Here is a 21375-nt window from a genome sequence, read left to right on the forward strand (position 1 = left end):
AGTGTATTGGTAATTTTCAATTAAGTCGCCCCTTATGACTATAACTTATAACTTCTGATCTTTGTTCCGTATAGGAGTAATTGAGAACGTACAACTTTCCTTTCGCTTTGTTTCGTCTTGTCCATTATGGATGAAAATGCGATTATAGTTACGAAACGAATCATTCTTCGTTGATCGCGATACAATGGAAATGTTTACAGCGAACGTTCCCGAGTGCTTCGAATAAAGAAAGAACGATGCAATACGATACTCTTTGACTTATAAATAACTTTCCTTTGAGACCAATCCGTGGATCAATTTTCTGGCTCCGCAGACGCAATGTTACACGTAATCCTAGGAATCGTGAAGTTTTCAGTCTTTTCTAATATTATTTTTCAACTTGAAATTCAATCTATTGGACGTAGGAATATTTCTACTGTAAACTATTAGAAAAATGTCCATCGTATAATCGACGAGCTATAATCGATCGAGTAATATCCAGGCTTTAAATTCTAAAGGCTCGTTATCGTACAACTTTAGTAGGCAACGTCGTTGCTCTAAACACGTACGTAATTTTGTTCACATTGTATAACCGATAACTATTTTCTTTTTATTATTTCTTTTTATTCGAATGTCCTTCAGCTTTCGCTTTACCACCGTACATCATCCCTACGTCATGCACCGATACTATTTTTCTTTTACACTGTGACACTTACTTCTCTGCTTGACCATGCGATCCTGATCATCATGCAAATGGTCTAAGACTGTTGTCGTAATACTCTACGGAATAACTAAAATTGTTGTATCGTTCTAACACGTTATAGATTTTATTAAAGAGGAACGTTTACTCGATAGAAGACTCAGATTCATGAAATAAGACACCGGTTTTCCCTGACGCCACTTTACGATATAAATAATTAAACTTTTTCTCCCTCGTATATGAAAAGCTTAAAATACTTTTCCTGTATTATCTATGCCAAATCTCCTGTCAATTTCGTTACTAAAATAAATGTTACAGTTATCAGCAATAATCGCCTGCACTCGACTATACGTTTCTTTAATTAAAAATTTATCAAAGCGAAGTCTTCGATTCTTTAAATTCTGCAAAATTTGATGAAACGCGCAATGACTCGAAACTTCTGACGAGTAATGTACGCGAAAGACTCTGTATACTCGTTAGGTCGTTCCTTAAACGAGAAACAGATCGAACTGTTCGCGTTCGAGTCAAACGTAAAGGGGAAAGATTAAATTTCCTAACTTTCCGTCGATAGGATCTTCATCGACGTTTATGACAGTTGACTTTTCTTAATTAGCGAAGCTTCAAGCTTTCGATATTTCCAAGTTTCAATAATTCTCATTCTCCGTTCGCCTTTCAATGACCGTTATTAGCGTGAGCGTGTGTCAATAATCAAAGCGAACGATGCTCTTTTGAACCTTCCTTTCCTCTTCCATTCGTCTTCCTTTTCAGAACGGAATAATGGCTAGATCTACTTTACTCGTTGCGCTGATTTAACGAGTGCGTGTTTATTCTCTCTTTATTCTTCGTCTGCTTCTGCCCTCGCATCTGTTGAACATCGATTCGATTGCTGAACTCGACTGTGTGATTCTCCTATCAGGAACGACATTTGCGTCGGAATATACATGTTACGGTCGTTCTTTAAAATTCTTCTAAATTAAAAGTTCCTTAAAACTCTCCTAGCTGCAAAGTTCTTCTCCTGAAAGAGTCGCGGTAAACGTGGATATCTGACGTTACGCGTTCGTTAACGAGCATCTCTTATGTCAAATATTACAAAGCAACGATTTACCCAAAATATAGAAATATCTTCCGAAATAGCGGACTCATCGTTAGATTATTAGATCGCGGATGTTCGTGCATTTGTGGGAATTTTAAAAATGCAAAAGTCCATGAAACGTTTAGGAAACGTAGAGGATGAAATAAATCTCTATCCGTTTCGGTTTATTCAGTCGTATTCGTGAAAGTAGCAAACTGCACGAACATACGTATATTATTATTATTATATCTTGTTTTTGCAAAAAGCATTTCTCTTGCAAGCATTTGCCTTTTATATTTCTTACTTTTGGCGTTCCGCGTACTTATAGGAAATTGCAGCTTAATCGTTGCAATAAAACTTATCGCTTTCTATTTTCCGTTTCTGCACATCTTCGTAAATTTATCGTATTAGCGACGTGAAGTATAACGGACGATTGATCGTAAATTGAAATCACAAATTCCCCATCGACCATTTCACAACAGACTGCCGCAGTTGCATGTTTTATAGGGGTGAATAGCCGCAGAGAAATCGATTCCAGTTCTACAAGGGACAAATGTTATTGCTTTCATTTGAGCGCTCTGCCTAAGTATATTGTTCGTGGATTTACTGCAACTATGTTTGGGATTCTGAATTGCAACCTCCCAAGAGAAAACTTCGAAATGCTCTAAATATCGTATCGGCTACTTTCACGTAATGATATATTTGTTTTTTGACAAATAAATAAAGAAAAGGAAAGAAGAGTAAAATACACATCGAGAGTATTTTACTTCGAATACGTATTCAAGGATTATTTGCAGATTTTTCAGACCAAAGATACTTTTGTAAAGTGTATAATCATTTATCTGGAAAGTATTAAAAGTACTTCGTTTCTAGTAGGATTATATAATATCAATATCGTATTTAGGAAGTTGTGAAATTGCGAACTTATTAATAGGAAACACCATATAGATACAGAGAATGAAATTACTGATCGATACAGAGGATATTAATTCATTTAATATCTTGGCGATAGCAGATGATCGCTTTGCAATTAATCAGTACTCTGCAATTTATAATTGGATATAATGCAGTTAATTATTTAAATCAATTGTTACGTGTATAAAGATTGATAGCAGGTATTTATAACTTTTCTGCGATTTTCACATTAAGCATGATGAAGCAGTTGAATGATTAATTGATTCTCTTTAACATAGCCATGAGGGAGACGAATTTTTTTAAAAAGAAATATTTTCTTACCAACTACCGTCGGTAAAATACCGAGCGTAGGATTAAACTGTTAGTTGTGAAAACTATTAATATTAAATTAACGTTCGTTGGGACGATATTCGTTGGAATGATATTTTCAAAGTCTCATCTTTATGTATACTACCTGAAGTATAATATTTCTCCAAATAGTGAAATATAAAATAGTGAAATGACGATGTTACAGTAAAAATTGTTTTATCGTACAAAATTGAATATCTTTGTGTATTTGCTACGATATAATTATTAAAAAGAAGAAGAAACTTTCAATCATGAGAAAGATAGAATATAATGAAATATATTCAGACATTGAATAAAAATTTTTATTTTCATTTCGGAAGATGGAACGAACACGAAATATGCAGAAAATTTTTCGAATATTTCAAAATGAAGGAACTGCGCAAATATAAATATTTGCAAGTTAATTGCACTTAATATGGAACGCCTGACTTTAAAAGCTTCCCAAAAAGAGAAACATGCTTTTCTTTTCAATTGCTTTCGAGAAATTAATAAGTCCTTTCTGTGTCGCTTTATAAATTCTTTTAACATCGATATTACGTTTTTTCCTAATATTAAATTCTAACAATTTCTTACAATTTTTTAGCTGAAAGTTGTATTAAAATAATTTTGGCAACTGCTGAAAATTGTTGAAATTGTTGCACCAAGAGCGTAATTTCTGGGAAAAAAGGGTCGATGAGAACTCAAATCCTTCCGGGACTGTTTTACTCGCTCTATTAAACAAACATGTTTAATGATAAATCATGCAAAAAGTAATATTTTTTACGTTCATTATTTAACACGACTCTCAGAAAAATTTTATACGCTGTCAAACGTAACAATCAACTGCATTCGAACAACATGCTTTCATTTTTAAGGAAATGTTTCATTTATTATTTGCGTTATTACTTTAATAAACGTTTGCTATACCGTTAACGTTCATATCTATAAACCAACGTTTACTTACAGCTTTACCCTTACATAACGTCAATCTTCGAAAGAATTACGGATTTTTATTATACAATATATTAATCTTAGTTATTATAACGTTAAGTTATTGGCAAAATTACAAGATTGAAGTTACCAGAAGAAAAAAAGCGAGGTGTTCGTTTCCTCTTTTACAAATATAGAAGAGGAAGGTTGCTTAAGAATGATTAAAACGTAAAATGAAATTCTAATTAAATAAACGCCGTATTACCATTTTTCTACTATAGTTTCGAGTAAATTCCCCGCACTAATCGTATTTCTCTACGGCACAATAATAACATTCTGTTAATCAGCCTTTGAAATGTCACCGCAAATGTTCCATGTGCAACGTGACGTGTATTCCGTGATAATTTTCTTAAACTATATGAAGTTAACGTTTATAACATTCTATAAAGTAATAAGCAAACTAAATGAATAGCCTTCATCACGCTGTATATCCTGTTTGCATATTTAATATTAATATCAAAGCTTCCATGCAAAAAGATGTTGTATTTTGCAAGCGTATTTCATTACCGAGTGCATAATAATTCATTAACAATCCCCACGATTTATCGCCACAGTACGAAAGTACGTTCAATAATTTATATTCTGTTTTTAAACAGCCTGTTGTAGCTATACTTTGTTTTCACGTATTTCAAGTAAACATATCATCGATAAATACACCAGTACAAACGCTATTATATCGATGCAAACGTTAAAACATTTTCATCATGGTGAAATGTATTTGGTACATCAATTTTAGCGAATTCAATTAATGTATGACGAATGTTAAGCATTTACTTTGATTCGTTGAGTTTTAAGAATGAAATTAATTAAAATTTCCTTCAATCAAGGTAGATGTAATTTTAACAGAAAATTCCATTAAATTTCTATAAGTATTTCTAATGGTTACTCTTATGCCTATAGATAAAAATTAAAAAGCAAACTATCCTATAAAAATTAACAGATAAGATTATTTTTTCCTGTTAATTTCTATGCCATAATTGCCTCTTCGATTCCCTATTTCTCTACGATTTATTCGTCTCGTACATAATTTTAACGTAATATTTCTAACAACAGACAGAGATACTTAGTTAGATTTAACACGATTCTTTTTTTCGCTTTTGTTAAAAAATTATTCGCAGACCGCAGCTCCTCCTTCGATAAATTTTAATTCTCATTACGTATACGTACATAAAACGTAGCGAGTACGAAACAATCACAGAATAACGTGATCTTCGATGAGATGCGATGTTTTAATAAGTTCTGATAATAGATGCATCATTAAATATGTAATTGGAAATGGTTGTTAATCGCGAGCATTAAATAATAATGTAATTTGAAAATAAATTAAATTCGATATATTTATACCGAATATATTAAAGACGTTTTAACATCGACATATTCAACATTTACTACTATTTTCCAGGCACAATATCTTCTTGTCGTTACGTATTTGAAACCTCCATAATATCTGAATTTATTTTAGCGGACACAGCAGTATGTAAAAGTTACATTAATAAATAAATAAAAAAAAAAAAAAAAAACAACAAATCGCGAGTATCTTCGTTAATTTACAAGATACGTATTATTAAATATCCAAAGAACAATTCTAAACAATTTTGCAGAAATAACATTCCAAACAAATATAATACTTATTAATTGATATATTAAATTCGTCGGATGCAATTTTTTAATCGCATATGAAACAAACGTATATTTCTCATTTCGTTGAATTGTTTTCTACATTTAAATTATTCCTGGATAGATAAGAATTATACGAAACTCACGAAATAAGGAAATAAGCAAAATAAAAAGAAAAAAAGAAGAAAAAAGAGAAGAAACTGGTAGATTTCACTTATCGTTAAACTTATATTCTTAAACCAAGTTAAACTTAGTTCGCCATCTTCGTGATATCACGCAATTCAACAAACTGTCAGATGCAAATACAACGTTAACATAGAATTGTAACGATAAAAGTTATATTCGAAGTTATGGTAATCTCTTCTGCTATGACTCATCATTGTGCAACTGTAACTTATACCATTAACAAATCTGTATTTTCAGCCACGTTTCTAACTATAATCGTACATTCCATGTACATAAGTAATGTCCACATTGAGGAACGTATAACGCTTAGTTAATAAATTCGAAACCACATCGTTCGCGTGTAGTCCACGTGAACTATATTTGAATTGTGTTAAAATGGCAATTTGTAAATTTTATACGTCATATCGAAGGGATTAAGGATATTGAAGGAGAATACATAAATATTCGAGTCGCGTACATAAGTCTTAATATTATAATAATAAATAATAAGTCATAAATAAGTCATAAATAAATCATAAATTTTCATAATCTTAGTACGTTATTGATCTACGATATAGTAAAAGTTCTATACAATAAGTAATAAGCTTTATACAATAGCTCGTGGTTGATAACTCCGCGTTAAATACAATTTATGGCAACAAAATTTTATCCTATTCTAACAGTTCGTGGAAATAAAAATCGACGGACTTGTGCAATTTCCAGTTGGCGAACAAATTAACGCAAGTTTCCAACGAATGAAACGCGAATAATGAAATTACACGAATACCGAGGAACGAACTTTAAAATTCCTCGTATCGATCGAATCGACTGTTATTCATTGAATTTTCCAGGATCGCTAAAATAGGCTAAATCTCACGGACCAAGGAATTTCCGACGATATGAAGGAATTAGGTAACGTTGTCGGAGAAGAGTGCGCGAATGTAATACAATACCTTGGAAAAGTAAAACGTTTCTTTTAATAATGTAAATGGGCTGAAAAATATTGCGGCAGAAGCGAGCAATTACTGATTCTACGTGAAAAACCGAGTGGAAAATGTGGAATAAAATTTGTAAAAATTTCAGTACACCGGTTAAATCCTCAATTTCGATCCTCGGATGAAAAAAAATTAATTGTGATAAATCATACCAGGTGTTTTTCCTATCTTTCTTATTTTTCACGTAGAATCACAGTCTGTGTTTCTATTCGATCTATTGGCCAAAATCTATAAAATTCACGTGGCGATCAACGTATTGATGCATTCTGTCAATTAAAAAAAGAAGATATAGCTTAACGTAGAATAATCTTTTTTATTGCGATAGTGATAGAAATTTCATTATCGAGATTAATTGTGACCTTGTTGAAAGTGTGATCGGCGCTATAACGAAAGAGTAGTTAGGCGAGCGGAATCACGGCGTGGAATGGAAAAGCGTGAGAAAGTAGTCTCATAATGTAATTAATGATCGAGGAATCGGAATTCTGTTGTATTTTACAGCGAGGATAAGAACTACTCAAGCGACAATCGAATGTCACTTAAGCGCTCTGGAGATGGAATCAATTAGTACTTGAGTGGCGTTAATTCTTGCGCGAAGATCAATTCTCGCAAACTATTCGAAAAATAAGGATTAAAAGGTCTTTACATAGGGAAGCGTAGGATTGAAGCTTAGGATTTAATTTCGACGCGAATAAATAAAAGTTTAAGAATCGAGATTTAATTGAAATAAAAGTAGGATCGTTAAATTAAAAAACGTGAATAATTCTCAATTTTTGTCGCATATGAAGTATAGACACAAGTCTTTCAAATAATAAAATATTTAACCAACGTTAAATATTTAACTATAACGTGAAAGTAATATAAGTGTAAATGAATATCGGACATTCTGAATTATAACACCAATTAATCGCATGCTAATTAATATTTATGAATCATAAGCGAAACACGATGGAAAATCGAAATTCGATATATATTTCGAACCGTAAAAATAAGATCAGTAGAATGAACATGAGTTGGTGTACACTAGTTTTTTGTTAAATGAAAAATAATAGATACGAATAGTAATAATAATAGAATATTTCTTAATTAACTTTTTCATTAATAGATATTATGTTTACATATATACAAATAAATATAATTTTCTACAAATAATATATATGTTATCAATTTAGGATATGAGTATAAAATTTCTCACCATGTCACAAATTTTCCCGAACGTTATTTTTCGCATTTGAACTTGCAGTTGGATACTACGACTATATTTCTTATATCTGTTTACAAGTTTAATAAAACTATTTTACGCCATGGCTTCGCTTGTTACTTACGGCTTCTTCAAACCAAGCGATTAAGAGATGGAATAAAGCTGAAATTACGTGATATAATATGCGCGTATACTTCGTGTACCTGACATTACGAGCATCACATTACTTACAAAGGAGATTTTACCTTGTATAAATCATACTTTTACTTTAGCAGCATAATAAATTTTATCCGATTACTTGAAAGCTGTTTGTATTCCGAGTTATTAAGCATCGTTATAACAACGAATGGTGTTGATAATTCTCTAATTTATTTAAATTTCCAAATTAACATAACGTGTTACGTAATCATTTTATAAATGTCTTAAAACGTTATGAAAATTATTTTATATGAAATCTTCCCTTAGAGAACGTGGGCAGATGAATATTAAACTTTGATGGAACGCATCTAACGATTAAATATTACATATCTATGAAATTCATCTAAATGATTAAATATCAGATATCTATGGTATTCATCAAACGATTGAATATCAAATAATATAAAATAAATATAAAATAACAGTTAGCAACATTTCGATATTATGGATTAATTGAATTAACTTTTAAATCGAAACACAAACGTGTTAACTACAACCTGCGGATTAAAGCGATTACAACTTTTTCCTTTTTTTTACTTTTTTTTTTGATAGGAAAACTTCAACCAATACTTTTGTGTAAGCCTGTGAGGTAAGCCTCGACTTCTAAACTAACTTCGTAAGCTATAGAACTAAAAGAGCATAATCGTAATGTGATACGAATAGTCGGAAGAAATTTAACATTTATTTAAAAACTATATATATGTATTTAAAAACCGCTATATTACAAAGTCTTTAACTATATTTTTATGAATCTGTATAATTTTTTAGAATTTTAAAAGGATACATATATATATATATGCAAGCTCCCTAGATTTCATGTAGGATAGGGATTCTTTTTGTTTTACGGGTAGCACGACAGGCTGTGTTTCACGGACAGACCTTCTTTTGTTTTATGGACGACCATTTTAAGAAGCAAATTTTTCGCGAACGGACGGACAGAGAGTTACATTAGAGACAGACAAGGTTACAGAATAGTTATTTAAAACTTTAAAGACTGAAGAAGAAAGATCGGTAGCTCAGGACGTTGAAAATCGATTCTCGATTTTCAAGTAAACATTGTACTAAAGACTTCTTATTTCCCGTTTATATAATTATTGTTATTTATTGTTATAGACGCATATTAATTGTTGTTTATTTTTGTATTTTATTATTTACTCCATAATAAAAACTCGATTTTCAGACTACAGAATAGATCCCTGAATTATCCCCGGATTACGATCTTACATATATGTACATATTTGTATATTTATATATAATATTTATATATATATATATATATATATATATATATATATATATATATATATATATATATAGAGAGAGAGAGAGAGAGAGAGAGAGAGAGAGAGATAGAGAATGTTACAAGGAAGTAATCTAAAACTTCGTAAATTTGTAGTACATGTTTAATGAGAGAAGTACAAAATATCTGATAAGCGTAGATCCAAAAATTAATCCTATTTATTTGATATACCGTACTTTTTATTTAACATTTAAATCGAACGTTTAAATCGAACCCTCGATAGAATAGATAGAATAAACGTGTCCAATAAAATAATCTCCTCCATCATCTGATTTGAATTCAACGAATTTTTTTTTATGAATACACATAGAGAGAAATCTACCTATTGTGGACACACGTACAAATCAATAAATAATGCATGTCGTGCAATATCGGCTACAGAAGGAATAAATAGAGAATTATGTATTATCCACAGATGGCAGTTATACAGTGACTACGAAAGGTGTTTAAATAATATGAATATAAATACATGATACATGTATTAAACTTGGTATTATTTAATGGTACTTTCATACGATTATAAGGATTTGATTTGAAATATAAAAGCTGATAGGAAAACGGTTCATTGGAAAATATGGACACGCGCAAATATTTTCTCGTGCCCGCAGTATATTAAAACAAAAAGTCAAATGAAATATTTCTTATCAATGGCGAAGGATATTTTTCTCTTCTTCTTGACCCAGCAATTGGATTTCAAATATTATATAACGTTGATTAAAATTTCCTTTTCTCTCGAGTGAGTACTATAAGATCACAAAATGACATAGATCTTTTCTTTGCAACTTGCTGAATATAAAACTGCGTCCTTTTACAGGCAACCATGTATATTCCAAGCGTGATGAAGAGATTAGATCATCGTATCGTAAATTATGCTTACTTCCAACCCCAAAGGCAGACTTTCTATGTGCTTGTCTCTTTGCTTCGAGGGCCAGCGAACTCTTCACTCTATATGACAGAAACAGCCTAGAATCCAGGGGGAAATTTGAAAGTCAATCAAGGAAGGAACTGCAAGATGGACAGAGCAAGGTCTCGTAGAAATGTATGAGATTCGTTTCTCGCAAATTACGAGATACGGAAACGTTTAAAGTCATCTACAGGCGGAAATCTGTTCAAGACAGTCGCGGTAATGTTTCGACGTTATATTTCATACGTTAAGCCAGCTATTATTTAAATATGTTCTTTGAAATTAAGTAAAATCAAAGTAGCTGAAAAAGTACAGCTGATAAAATTACGTTCAAAACATGAATGAACAATAATTTTTACTTTTGTTACGCTGTTGTTATCGATTATCCATTATTTCTTATGGCAAGAAATGGGAACGTGCTTAATTTACGATAAAAACGAGAAACAATACGTAAAATATTTTTCACGATAAATTATTTTCATATTGTTTGAAATAATTTTACGCTTCCGCGATATAAGTGGCGAATGTAATTGAACAAGAATCATTTTTGATAAATGTAACAGATATATACCGTATATATATGCAAAATATATTGTAACGTGTTAATTCATAAAGTTACGTAAAATTATTGGAAATCTATGTACGTAGGTATGTTTAAATATTTCATTCATGTTTTTATTCCATTGAATTGCAAGTTATATAAAATCATTTCATTAATAGTATAGTTAAATGATATAAGAATTGCGAATTAAGAATATTGTTTATTAGTGATATAAATAATTAAATTAGTAATAATGTATACTTAACACGTTTTTGTATTTTGTTATTAAGGTAGAATTAAATGGTTAAAGAATTAAAATTATTTCGCTCTTCTTTCAAAATTATTTCAATCTCGATCTCATGTTTTAGAAGGGAAAACTATAATTTTTGTTCTTGAAACATATCATCCTCTAATAGTCTGCGTTCGAATCATGATTATTCTAAAAACCACTATGATTGTGTTATTGAAACAACGTCATCAACTAGTTTCTTAAACTACGTAGATGCTATTGAAACAAACTACGTACATGCATAGTAAGTTTATATGAATATTAAACATAAGAAACTTCGTTTGACTTGATTTGGCTGAAATCAGCTTGTCGAAGTGCATCATAGAAATAAGTCATGTCGATCAAAGTTGTAGCGCAATATCTATTAGACCGTCATTAAAGTCATCGTTGGTACATTAATAGATGGTATCATACAGTTAAACGACATGTCATAATATTCTTTCATCTAAACCATAGTAGCAACAGACTGTTTCCTACAGACTAGAGGTATTTCATGGGACGATCATATAAATTCTTAAATACAATAATGTATAATACACATACGTACATACATGAACCAAGTCTGTAAGCATAATCTATAGACTATAATAAATACGTGAAACATTTTGAATTCTGTATTAGATTTAAAGAAATCTCGAATAAATCAAAAGATATTAAATACTACAAAACTGTGAGCATTATTAAGGATTAGGATGTGATTTTTTGAAAGATATAAATATAATTTATGAATAGTTTCAAAGATGAAGGTGAAAGAAATCTGTAACAAGAATTAGTCCCTTAAGGAAACGTTAATTACTTTGTTACTGTAGAAACACTTGTGGATTCTTCGTTATAAAACTAACAATTATCTTTTATCTAAAGGATATCTAAAGGATAACAAAGATCCTTAAAATTATTCGATGGAATATCCTATTGATATTAATGCTGATTACCTACTTTTTAACCTATCATTTACAAAGAACAGTTTATTTATCGAAGCTATAAACTTTTTTGCCCGCTTCAGAGCTTTCATCGACGATTTATGACGTACATGGTGCAATAACGCCTAATGCGATTCTCTTTAATATCCCATATTGCATACATTCTCGTACCGATTACACAAATTGTTTGAATTCAAGAAATATGAGATCACTATACCGGTATAAATTTGTTATTTACTTGATCTGAAATATCCTTTCAAGTTTGAAGTGAAATTGAAATTCTTTCAAATAATCTTTGACTTAAAGATGTTATTTATAGTTTCGCGTTTATCGATATTGATTCCCTAAATTTAACTGATTTTATATGTATATTTATTTTACGATTTAAGCATTACATGTTAGTTTAAGTATCATTTACATACCAGCTACTTGAAATCCATTTAATTTCATGTAACTTAACTAATTACAGAACAAGGTTTAACTTTTACGCTAACTAAGCTCAAAATGTCCATGAAGCATGATTTGTTTCTGGAAAGTCATTTAACTATTTTAACTAACGAAATGTATAACGAAAACTATCGATTTTCAGAACTTTATAATATAATGGAATCGTTTTACATATTTGCGGACAAACAACACAACACAGTTTTCCTCTATGAATACGAAATAAAAAATTTAAATAAAAATTATATTAATCCTTTCGGTACGAGTTGTTTTTTAACATCGATGGTACGTATAAAGCAGTAAAGCATGTGCGTGACCTGAATACATTTCCGGTCTTTTTATAACGATTGTGAACAAATAATGTAAAACTATAACTTCAAAACTATAACGTATGTTTCCAGATAAAGAAAATAATCACAGACTTCGCTGGATGCATAAGCATTCATAGACAACATCAATGGAATTTTTTCTGATGAATATGTACTTCTCCTGTAGAAAAGTATGAGATGACTCGTTTGTTTGTAAGAAATGTTCAAGAGCAGTTATGAAATCATTTACGGATTTCACTACGTTTTACATATTCGAAACTTTCCATCTTTGCATTTCTTTTCTGTCTCCCCTTACTCATGAATACTTGAATACATGATTTTTTCAAATGCAAAAAAAAAAAAAAAAAAAAAATGCTAATTCGTATATTACAAAACTTCACAAAAATAATCGTAAGAATCTGTTCTATTTTTTCTCATATATTTCCTTGTTTGGAAAAAGGAATAATTTATGACTTGTAATTTGTAAAATTACGCTAATAATATCAGTTTACTTGTACAAGATGGCCACCATACACATATTTGTCACATTAGAAAATATAGACCTAACCAAACAGGAATATTACACATTACAAGTTAACGTACATATATATGTAGTATCTATTTACAAGTATCGCAGATTACCTCTTGAAAAGTAAGAAAACATAAAGACTAAAGTAAAGTTGTAAATCTAAACTACAGTTCAAGTTATACAAGGCATGCAAAGCTTCTCTTGAAACGTTAGGTGCGTACTTCGATATACAATATAAAGAAACATAGCCCGCGAGAAAAGCTATATAGTACATACCATACAGATCCCTCGCCATAACTTTGTCAATATGCGCAACGAAATCGGTAATTTTCGCGCCACCACTCAAACACCGTTTCTCTCGCTTTGGATAATTGAATCAAATCCAGATCGTCCATGTTTATAGCGAAGCAACACGTGATACCGCCAAAAGTGCTTTCCACCCCCTCACATAACTGACATCGGCCGTCCGTGGATCCAACGGAAGGATTTTGAACGTTGGAGAATGCGTAACGCTGATTGGCTATTGAGCTCGGGGGTCGATCGTATAAAGGGACGCCGGGTCGCAACGAGCCTCACAGTACCGCTTCGACTGTGAACGCGATAGGAATTGGATCGTCTATTTTACAAAGCTCCTTTATCTTTTGCAACAATTACATTCGAATGTCTTTTCAAGCGCTAACGACATAATCGACGTTTGGTAAGCGATTAGTAACTGTGAATTCGTAGAATTCGTGGATAATTCTCGAGCTGTTTCGTGCGTACGCGATATTAAGTGGCACGCAAACAGGTGCACCTATTCGCGTAGCGCAAGAAATGTATCACGGAGGTCGTTGCAGGTAATATCCATCGACAGACGGGACAATTCGGGTGCACGATCTATGCCTATGATTGTGCAGTAGGGCATACTCTTCTGGACCACTTGTCTGGCGCCAACCACCCCTATTGTCTCGCGAAGGCCAAGCTGTAAATCTTCGTTGCTTATACCGTTTTCTTGGTGAGTGTTAATTTTTTACTTATTCGATGGTATAATAATACCGTTATTACGAGGTAAAAGTTTTTGGATGTGTGATTTCTTGATTGAAGAGACGCTATCATTATTAAAAGTTTGAATATCCCGCCACTAGCGAGGGAAACATAATACAGAATGATTCTTTCATTTGCTTACATTCGATTTGTTAATTTTACTCCTATTCTCCTTTTTAATTCGTAATTTAATTGTGAGGACATATGCTATGGAGCAATTTTTGTTACTTTTAGCATCGTTGCTTTATTTGTTAAGACTGTTGAGCAATACGATCGTTTACTTTAATTACTGCCTTGTTTGCTATTATATTACTTTTAAATACAGGTATTTTGGAAATATAAACTTCTACATATTGGTATAATATTGATATACTTGAGATAAGCTCGTTTATGCTGTTACTGTTTAGGATCGTTTATTCATTAAGGTTATTGTAATCATATGACAACGAGAACTAGTGTAAAATATATAAAATGTATAGTTCTATTTTAATAATCAATTTTTAGTGTCTTTAGCGAAACGAATTGATTCGTATTAAAAATGTCGTTTAGTGAATAGGAAAATAGGACACTGAAGGTTTAACTAATTTAAAACGATTTAGTTATTGAAGATAGTACTTGCTGAGCAAATGGATCGCTAAGTTGTCATAATGCTACAAATGATACACGCTTGTTAAATGAAAATCCATCGACTTTTCATTTTTCCATTTGTTTAAGAAATATGTTATCCTATTAGTTTATCCCATTAATTTTTATAATGATATATGCAAACAAAAGTGTATAAATAATAATATGCAAATAATTTTTTAACTTAAATGTCACTTATTTAATGTTTTATAGAATGCTATAAGTATACTACTGATAAAATTAATTAATCGAGAACGGAATTAATGCTGTTTACTGTAATGAGAAAGAAAATGGATTAAGGAGCGAGAAGATTTCGAACGTAGCGAAATTATTTGTTGATTGAATATCTTCTCCAACCCGACAAGCAATGCGGGTTATTACAAGTAGTTTTTACTTAATTTCCAATTAGTTATCGTATCTATAAGGTGTGGTCAAAGTTTTGGTACATAAATTTAGCTTGCATCGTATTGTACCGATTTATTTATATATCCTTTTTTATATGATTTATGTTATTGAGTTAGGATTATATTAAATTATTAATAAAATGAAAGAAAAATGGAAATTAAAATTAAATAAAATAGAATTGCGTTAAATAAGAAATAGAAATAAAGTTGAACTAAAGCAAATTCAATTAAATTATTTCTTTTTACTTGCCTATGGGATTCTGGGATTATTAAAGTTCCTATTACGTACTCGTATTCTCGCTAATTCTTAAAATGAATTGACTATGAAATGAATGAGACTATTTCTCCGATTATATTAAATACGCAATATCAATTACGTGTAATTGAATACATTATTCGAACGTTTTCTACAGAACTCTTGTTATTAATACATTAATACATTATGGAAAATTTGAAACCAATTCGATATATATATAGAGGTTGCAAGGCATTTATTGCAAACATATGCTTAACGAAAAATTAGTATACAACATTAGTAGTAGTCTCAAACATACAATTAATCGCAGTAAATGTCCTGCGACTCTTACATACATTGTCATACTCGTTTGAAATTGTAATAATACGTTAATCTTGTCACAGTATCGATAGGATATCAAGATATTCTTAATAATATGTCCACAAGGAGTTTGCAGGGATATTCAAATATTTTCGCGAACCACTGTAATTCAGCACAAGAGCAGAAAATTCCAGATTTTTTAGTTCTCGATCAGAGTGAATGTTTATACAAGTAACATTCGCTATCTGTGTCCATATTTACCGAACATTTTTATTAAACCTGCGCCGAGCTCGTAGAATGCCTCAGGTCGTATATGAGATGTCAGTTTTATCAAACGAAACGGGACCAGCTAATGTTTAATCTCGTAAACTGAAGTTGCCAGCAGAAAAGTACGGCTCTATATAGTAATTGGTGAAGACCGTGAAATGCGAAAGATGAGAAAGAAACAAAAGGCGGGGGATACGACGAATCATGGCAATCCATTTTATTTTCCAGCCATCGATTAACGGCCAACGTTTAATTTCATTTCTTTCGCAAAACTCAATTAGAATCGTCGCGACAATCGCTAGAAACCGCAGGCAAATCTGCCAACGTATCGATCGTAGCGGACGCCAATCCCTCTGCGTTAAATGAAATAACGAAATTCAAGATGTAAATTTCACGAAACTTTTCCTCTCGGATTTGTTCGCCAGTTGATGCTTCAAATACTACAGAATATAGCTATTTGCTTTTTGCTGGAAAGCTGAGCGCTATTTCGCTTAAACGTGAAACAGCGAGAATTTAGGTATTTCAAAGACACTATCTATGGAAATCGCTGAAAATTCCAGCCATTTAATTTCACACTGACCTACTCCTGTTTTTTAAATACTTTAGGAGAGGGCGCTACTCGTTACCATTTTATATAGCCATGAAGCGTTTAATCTTCGAAGGAGGATAATCTTAACAAGATACATCTCGGGGTCGATATTATCGGAGATGAATAAAAGTTTTTCGATTCTTCATATTTGATTTTTTAAGTAGAACTTTCCGTTGATCCTGGCTTGAATCTTCTTCTTTTTCGTGCACCCAAATGCTCATTATTAGATGAGAGCGATAGGAAGGTTTTTCCTGTTTCGCAACATTAAAGACAGCAGGAAACGAGCTAATAAAATTGAAGTCACTTAGCCCTTAATATATTTAATATGAGTAATTTTTTAAATATAGCCATCTATTAGCGTGCGTTTGAACTTTGCGTTTTTCTTTTTCGTGCACCTGAACGTTTTTTATTAGACTGAGTGGGACACGTACCTAGGAAGCTTTCCGTGCTTTGCAACTTCAAAGTAAACAAAGGACATTTGACAAAGTCAACAAGCGACGAGTTAATAAAATTAAAGTTAAGATAGACAGAAAGATAATACGTATGTAGTACCTCTGTGGAAGATAATATAAAATGGAAACGTATTTGACGCAACAGAAATATCTTTCTGCAAATATAGGAGACGAGGAATCAATTTAGCAAAATAATTAAATAAAGTTATTGAGTCGCGAATTACACACATTTAACACCAGATAAAATAACTTTAATAATCTTTGTTTCTTATATTCTCGTGAATAATAATTCTTTAATCGATAGTTCCATGGATATTTAGAATAATATCTACAAATTATTTAGAAATGCATAAAAATCCACGGTTTGTTTAATCGTATAGATACATACATAGATAGGTTGAAGGTTTATTTTGAAAATTCATTAGAAACCTAAGAAGTGAATTTACGAACTGCACAGGCGGATAAGTTTGAACGCGAGGAAGAGTGTGGTTCTTGAGTTCGATGATTTTTCCAAGTAACAGTCTTAATTCACATGCGAATGAACGTGCGTTCATCGTTCGTATGACACGCTGTAAAAGTAAGAAACGGTAATTATAAATTTATCGAAATATATTTATTATAAAGAGAAAAGAGAAAATGGCAGGGAAATATAGAGGAAAATTTGTTCGTAGGACGCTTCGTATTCAAGAGATTCCAAGATTGAAAATTTGCCTACCAAGTATACTTGAACTTGGCTCATTACGTGATAAATTAAAAAAATATATTTTTCTTGAAAACAAAGCGTCTTGCGAATAAATTTTGTTCCACATTCTCAGTTTATTTTCACACGTAGAATTAGCCAGTCCAGAATTAGCCATGTTCTAGTACGCTTGGTAAATTTTCAAACGCGATCTTCTCGAAAATAAAGAATCCTGTATATTCGAATTTAAGTTGTCGAACGAAACCGATTTATACAAATCAAATGTATATCATCGAATATACAATTTGTTAAATAATACTCGTTTTAATCTGCTTATGAAAGATTATGATACACGAAGAACTTGTCGTTAGAATCAAATTATTTCTTTCGCTAAGCTTCGAATCTAAAAAATTTAACGTAGATATTTCCATCAGGTATTTTGGCATCGGAAGGAAAATTCCACGAACTTGAACCAATTTTTATTACTTTTCCGTCAAAACAATTCCCTGCTTCGTCTGATATTTATTAACGGATCATTCGTTTAAACTCGCGATTTGATCACATTGTGGCTGTTATAAATATTTTGAGGCTGTCGGCGATATTATGCTTCCCGTCGCTCCTGTACAAGTTTCATTCGTACCCGAACAAAGTTCCCAATTACACGACGTACAAGATCTCGTAAAGTTTTATTAATTCGTTATCAGCCAACGTCGTACTTTTCGCGAGAAGAACTCGCAAGACTATTATTTCCGCTTTGCGAATCTATTTATCCGACGTGGGAATGTCTAAACTCTAACTAAAGCGAGAAAGCTTTCTTCACCGTATCCGTAGTCATACAACGAACAATTTTATTTATGAATATCCGCCTTGACAGTTTGTCTAAAAGATGTTCGTCCTTCAATTTTGTTACAAACGCAAAACGTTTCTTTCTTCGCTTCTTTTCCAAATATTCCGCTCGTGCTTATATACTTTAAGATAGCAGTTGCAGCAGTTAATGAAAAAAGTTGTTTGCAACTATACCTCGATTAAAATCGCTCGAGATATCGTAAGGTTCTTCTTGCATACGATAAATATTGGGTTGGCATCTATGTGATTGCGAATTTTGTCAATACCACCTAATGACAAAATCCACAATCGCTAAGTTGCCAACCCAATAATAGGCAAGCGTTTAATATTAAAAATAACAACTTATAACGTTGTTTTCTTGCAAATTCCGTTCGTTTTTCATTACCAATTTTCAATAAATGATCGTTGCTTGTCTGTCGGATTCGTATTATTATAGTATTTTAACTGTCTATGTTTTTAACGTTCCATGGCTAGAAATCCACGAACAGTATACAAATTACTAATTGCTGTTCTTTTATCTACGCGACGTTTAATTTCCGTTAAAAATAAATTACGTTTAAAAAACTAGTTTAAAAAATGACTCGGTTAACCGGTTAATATCGGATTCTTGCTATAGTTGTTACATGACTTTTTACTATTTTTTGTCTATTGCCAAATAACCTTTCTCATGGTAGGCGGATCGTACACGATTATAACGTGGAGAAAACGTGAAGGGTAATCGTTTTACTAACTCGTTGCCTTAATTGGTTTACCTTAACTATGTTGGCTGTGTCAACCGATGATACGGGTTACGCTTATTTCGTTGTTCACGCAACACGGTATAACGGTACATATCTCGAATCTGCATAGATGATTAGGGATGAATGTTATGGAAACTTCCAATCTAAACAACCCAGTCTTCAATGAGTATCGATCGATCGCATTTTAATGTCGTTAATTACGCGCAATTATATTAATGAAACTATCGTAAACCTCGTACAAATAAAAACAAAAAAGGATCAAGAAATTAATATTATTGTTACCGTCGTTGCGCGCAAATATTACGTACAGTGGGTATTTTATCGTAAGAAGGAACATATTACTTTGTCCCAAAAGTTTCTTTCCTTTTATAAGGAAATTATTTAATTGTTAGTACATACGCATCTTCTAACGAATGGGAACAACTTCGAGTCACCGTAATCATCATATCGAATGGAGAAAAAAAAAGATCGAAAAATATATTGGAAACTTTGCATCTAAAATCTGATATTTATACGAACGTTGTAGCACGAAATTTAATTTCTCTTCTTTTTCCGGCTTCCGTAAAACGACTGCGTCTAAAGGACTTTCGAAACTTAATTATCCCGGTTGAATCTTTAAAGTAATATACATCGACTAACTTTTCATTGAAGACACCGGTAAGGAAGAAAATCCCCAGGAACTAGTAATTATCGAGCGCTTCCACAATGAGTAGACGGTCAGTTTGTCTAACTCCTTCATTCAAGGATAGCGCATACTTGAAGTGTTTCCTACTCCGGGGACTGTTATTGAAATGCTTGGAATTGCACGTATAGTTGCGCAGTTATGCGTTTAAGGGCCATTTCTGTCATCTCGATTTTTTTATTATCGTTGCACACCAGCTTGCATGATTTTAATAATATTTAGACAGAAGAAAAAATATGAATAAGTATTCTTGTTATTATTTGCGTTATTAAGTCAAAATGGAAAATACCTTCGGTTCGAACAGTTGATTTTAATCAACTTTAGTTGAAATTCGATTTGTACTTTGGAAATTTTAATCGGTTGCAGAATATATAATATTAGAATATATAATAACGGATATAATATGCAAAGTTAAATGTATTCTACGTCATTGTCATTATTGTTATCGTGATCGGAGAATAATATTTCAAAAGACATGACGAATATATGGCATAGAATTTGTATTATGATATCGAAATGGAAAATACTTTTAGTTCGAAGGTTTGATTAAAATTCAAATTTCATTGTGCTTGACGAATTTCCATCGATCGTAGAATATACAGCTAAAACATCGATGTAACATCGAAAGTCAAGCAATATTCTACTTTCTCGTTTCGCTTGTTATCGTCATGTACAGCCTCGTAATATTTTTAAAACCATAGGACACATATAAATGAGATATAAATACATAAGTGCGTTATTAAATCGAAATGGCAAGTACTTTCGGCTCGGATATCGATCAAAATAATATTGAGAGTGAAATGCAAGCTATGTGTATCGCGCGTTATTTCAGCGCCAAGTTTCGGTGAAGTTGAACCGAAAAATTTGATTTCAACGCAAATCAAACGCTGGTTGGCCGTGTCAAACACATATCGCCGTATCCACTGTTTTGGTCCGGTTATTTCATGCGTGATGACACATATGCAAAATTGAAAGTCCTTTACAACGTACGTACACAAGTGTCCCGTGTGCTTCTTATCTCTCCTTACGCATAAAACGCTATGTGTATATTTCGAAATATGAGAAACGGTTGATTTGCTGTACAAAGTGCAACGTCACGTGATTTTTATCGAAAGGTATAAC

At 31.9% G+C, this 21375-nt stretch overlaps 1 protein-coding gene and 2 long non-coding RNA genes across 6 annotated transcripts in view; all 3 read left to right on the top strand.

Annotated features, from left to right (window-relative positions):
- Window positions 1–10040, top strand: part of LOC125387002 — a 25202-nt gene extending 15162 nt beyond the window's left edge. Inside the window, exons 2-3 of one of the 2 annotated variants that reach the window (XR_007227606.1) lie at window positions 9494–9898; window positions 9981–10040. This is a non-coding gene — a long non-coding RNA (uncharacterized LOC125387002). The remainder of the gene's footprint in view (window positions 1–9493; window positions 9899–9980) is intronic. The other variant, XR_007227607.1, reaches the window with a different exon arrangement.
- LOC100650186 overlaps window positions 1–21375 on the top strand; it is a 115342-nt gene that overhangs the window by 40037 nt on the left and 53930 nt on the right. The window contains exons 1-2 of one of the 3 annotated variants that reach the window (XM_048414175.1): window positions 13802–14088; window positions 14228–14385. The exons of 1 other annotated variant lie outside the window; for it this stretch is intronic. The gene's annotated coding sequence lies outside the window, so the exon portion shown is untranslated. Of the gene's footprint in view, window positions 1–13801; window positions 14089–14227; window positions 14386–21375 lie in introns of those variants that run through there. One more of the 3 variants, XM_048414174.1, reaches the window with a different exon arrangement.
- Window positions 10154–13238, top strand: LOC125387001. Its single transcript, XR_007227605.1, has 3 exons — window positions 10154–10579; window positions 12700–12839; window positions 12956–13238. It is a non-coding gene; the product is annotated as an uncharacterized LOC125387001 (long non-coding RNA).

The sequence above is a fragment of the Bombus terrestris genome, unplaced genomic scaffold (genome assembly GCF_910591885.1).
Source record: "Bombus terrestris unplaced genomic scaffold, iyBomTerr1.2, whole genome shotgun sequence".
Taxonomy (NCBI): Eukaryota; Metazoa; Arthropoda; class Insecta; order Hymenoptera; family Apidae; genus Bombus; species Bombus terrestris.